This window comes from Lactuca sativa, chromosome 7 (genome assembly GCF_002870075.4).
Source record: "Lactuca sativa cultivar Salinas chromosome 7, Lsat_Salinas_v11, whole genome shotgun sequence".
NCBI lineage: Eukaryota > Viridiplantae > Streptophyta > Magnoliopsida > Asterales > Asteraceae > Lactuca > Lactuca sativa.
This window is the reverse complement of record NC_056629.2, coordinates 145693099-145697677: the sequence shown is the minus strand read 5'-3', so window position 1 is coordinate 145697677 and position 4579 is coordinate 145693099. Positions and strand designations below refer to the sequence as shown.

The 4579-nt window shown below is 34.3% G+C and overlaps 1 pseudogene; it reads right to left on the bottom strand.

Annotated features, from left to right (window-relative positions):
• Positions 1-1203: 1203 nt before the first annotated feature.
• On the bottom strand, positions 1204-4153 carry LOC111894011 (uncharacterized; annotated as a pseudogene).
• Positions 4154-4579: the final 426 nt, after the last annotated feature.

The following is a 4579-nucleotide window of genomic DNA, read 5'->3' as shown; positions in this document are numbered from 1 at the left end:
GAGAAACTTTTATCTTTATGCCGACTTTGATTTTATTCGTTCTACTTTACATTGAAACTTTTCAATGACTCAGAATTATACTTAATCTTGTAAGCATAACCATATTTACTAACTTTAGTAAACCATAATGAATAGTCTTATCGTTCTTTGTGGTGGACCTGACCAGCGCACAACCAAGTGTACACGATCCTCTAGTCCTTCACTTAACTCACCTCTGTATGTGAACAACGAATTAGTCCTAATTCCCCAAAGATGAAGGCTCTCATTCATCATATTGCATAATCCCAAGTTTCTGTCCAATTGAAACTTGGGTGATGAGAATCTTACCTTATTTGGTAAATTTAGACACTACTACAAACGAAAGAATCAAATCCATATTGCTAAAAAATACAAACATCAATTTTTCACATATGTCATTGCAAGGAAATATAAAATAAGAAAAAAAATCATTATTTATATAATTGCGGAAAACTTTTCCTAGCAATGCAATTACAAATGAAAACTATGTTATTATAAATTTCTAAGCAATCTATCATAACTCTTAAGCAGTAGCTCAAAAATCCGATCATCGAACCATTCGATTGAAATCCATCTCTTCGCGATCAGACTTTGCATGCCTTTCCTTTAAGCTTCCTTTGATTCTACAAAATATCAAAATGTAATCTTGTCACATCATGTATTAAGAATCTAAAGATAGGAACTTAATAGAGTTAGATAGTGGACTAACCTCAAGCTGAGTCAAACTTTTTGACCTTACCATTCTTATGATCCTTCAGGTAGATACGGCAGCTTCACCACCAATGCCCCTTCTATTGGCAATAGAAACATATGGAATCTTTGGGAATGGTACACGGGACTATCTCAGACTTAGCCTTCCCTTTCACTTGGAAAGAGAAATATTTTATGGACTTCCAATGTTTCCACCGTCAATGTCCATGGAAGTTTGGGAAGTAGATCTTCTAATCAAATTTGTTTTACCAGTGCGCCAAATCATTGCAGACTCAGCAGCAATAAGCAAATAGGTAAGATCAAGTAAGTATCTAAATAATGAAATTGTATAATAATAATAACAACAACAACAACAACAACAACAACAACAACAACAATAATAATAATAATAATAATAATAATAATAATAATAATAATAATAATAATAATAATAATAATAATAATAAATGAGGAATTACCAATTAACTAAGGAGATTATGGTCTGAAAGGATTGGATAACATAGAAAGCTTGACATGTTCAAGAACAGATATTCGAACCTCAACAACTCTATCAGTCAGCCTCCTTAAAAACTCCAAAAGGATTGGCTGAACTGTCTCAGGAATCATGGATCCTGTGATGGATGCATCTGATACTGAACCTGTAATGTAGAGGTAAAAAAGGAATCTAAGGCCTAGTTTCACAAATATCATGCATTGCATATTTTTGGCAAAATGTTTTGAAAGAAATGGGAATCGGTCAAGAGAGAGAGAGAGAGAGAGAGAGAGAGAGAGACCTACTAACCCTACACGAGCTGCTTTTTTGCACATGATAACCGGACTGAGCTGAAAATGGTCACCAACAAGAACAACCTGATACAAAAACATTCCAAAATATAGTAAAAGATTTAGACTCCTAAAATAACTCAAAAAAGTTAGAAAAACTAAATATTCCAAAAATACCCCTAGGACTCTTTTTTTCCCAGAATCTGAATTAAGCCAACAACGGAATCTAAAAATTGCCAACCAAGGATCTCCGGAACCAACGCATGTGCAACAAATGACATCAGCACAATGAGATATCTCTCATTTTGTAGCGTGCTTCATTGCTTTATACTTTTTCTTGACACTGCTGGACAATTCCCCTGTGTAAGTTAGTAAATAAATATCTGTCAGCTCAATCCACCAAACATAATTTTGAAAAATTACACAAAAAATTCAGGAAGATATGGTCATGTGTATAACCTGTATGAGTATTATACAACATTATCCTCAAATTGATGAAACCCAAGCAAGAAATGAACACCATTAGCAATATCATAAACCAAAAGCCCAATCCTTCCACCAATCCAACTTCAATATTCACTTCCAACCAAATACCCAAAACGCCCATACCTTTCTTCCCCTAAATACCAAACAAAATACGTCCCAAACAATGTTCCTGTACCCCTAAGAAACCCTTCAGTCACAGTTCCTCCATAATAAATGGCTTCAAAGAAATCCCACCTGGAAGAAATAATCGGGCCAATGATCCGTTTAGCTTTCCGAGTTACCATTTTGCAGCTTTGGCTCCATCTGTTTTGGGCTTGTTTTGCAGCAGCTTTGGCTTCCATGCCATGTGAAATTGCATCTGCTAGTGATGCTTCGATTACTTTGTTTCTTGTTACTTCAACATGAAGTGTTCTGATGTTGTATGTGTAAAGTTTCACACTTTCTTTTACTATGCATGCTAATGTTCCTGAACCCCTATCTAAACAGTTGAAAATGGTGAACTTTCCACTTTGGGATGTTCCAGTTTCTCCAACCATTTGTCTGTATTTTTCAGCTGAAAAAAAGAATATGTGAGACACGGGGAATAAAGAACTACTAAAATAAAGAATACTTCCCTTGATACTTGATAAATCACATAAAAACTGGATACAAAAAACTAACAAACAATCAAATGAAATTCAAATAAGATATTTTACAAAAGATTGATATCCATTATCTAAACAAAGGGGTTTATGGAAAACATAATCTACGGGTGCTGATTCAGACAATCTGTGAAAGTTTCAAGTTGTACACACTCACACAACAACCCATCTTTTATATTTATTAAGATGTGTAAAAAGTGAATGCCTAGATCTACTATAATATTTCTATCTAGTTTCCCAATCTATAATTCGTTTAACCCTGCATCGAAGGAGACTCAAATACTAAAAGAACCAAGACCCTTGATTTCCTTTATAAATTTTCAAAATCTTTGACTTCTGAGGTTAGAATATAACAATTCCATATTCTAATTGCAGTAATCTTGCCACTGGATTATAGATTTTATACAATTGTTAAATTTTTATGCAACTTATATCGTTTCAGAAGTTCATCGCATGGTATGACCTCAAAAGTGGAATGACAACTCTCTATTTTCTCATAAAATACACCAAACCATATCAAATGAGTAGGAAAATAAGTAGCAGCAACACTAGATATAACAAAGTGTGGATATTGAAGCACAATCTTGTATTGAGTAGCTGTAACGACCACAAACACCAATTGAAGTGAAAAGGGGAATTGGGTAATTTCGTAATAAATGATGCATAAAGTCTAGAGTTTTATATTTATGAAAATGAATAGAAGATTTAGAATTATCCTGGACAAGAACTGTTTTGTTTGTCAACCTATTATTGTTGCTCCCATGATCGGTTTCCATACCTCCACTTAGCAGCAAACTAATTGTTTCCAAGCCACTCAATAGATTGATTGTCTATAGTCATCACATGTAGAGATAGCCTTATCAAAAGTTGTAGGTCTCCTCAATCTGGAAGAAAGAAAGAAACCAACAGTGACTTAGGAGCTACATAAACCAGTTTCAGGTTATCAAGTTTGTATTCCTTGAAAGAGTCAATAGGGTATATCTTTGACTTCCTTGTTTTATTGTATAGAAATAAATTCATAGCTAGACTCACTAGATATTTTATCTCGTCATCTTCATGAGAGGAATCAACAACAACTCATTCAGATTAAGAAAAACAACCATTATATAGTTTATGATAAGAAAAATTTATAGAGGACATTGTACTCTTTATGATATGTCGCATCAGTACTTTGATCTCAACTGATTCATTTTTTTCCAAAATTTTAGATGTAACTCTTCTTAATCACAAACGTATTTTGCCTAAAAAATTAACTTATTTGAAGCTCTCATGTTTATCATGAAAATATTACAGCAAAATTGAAGTTCATGTCTTCTATTGACAAGAAAGAGTGAGAGAGAGAGAGAGAGAAAAAAAAATCTCGTAATCCATTCTAAGTACCTGCAAAAACTCAATACGGAACCCTAACCATCCATTTAACCAAGTGTTGTGGAAATCCATTCTTAGAGAAAAACCCTATAGAACGAACATAAACAAGAGAAGAAAAAATGATAAGAATAAAAACTTACAATAATATTTCTTTGAATTATAGACATGTTTGTGACTGTCTTGCGAAGGATGGGGGGACTCGGGTCTTAGGGAATATCCAAAATCACACAAAAATGATAAGATTTCCCTTTTTTCTTCCTCTCTCAATTGCTTCTATATCGGTCGCTCTCTTCACCAAAGCGAGTTGAAGATGAAAAAACTTGAATGTGGAGGCCCCTTGTCGATTTGTGAAGACTAAAATATGGAAATATTGAAAGAAGGAAATGGAAAATGTTCACGAATGATGTTCACGTCGCCGGCTGCAAAGCGCCATAATCATGGTCGGGATCTAGAATCGTATACGTTTGTTGTTTACAAATCTGTTGTTGAACCATGAAGAATCGACCTAGGTATTCCCACTGCTGAAGATGAAGATGAAGGCCCTAGGGCCTTTTCTTGCTAAGTCGAAGAGGCGGAGGGTTTAATTTTTGGGA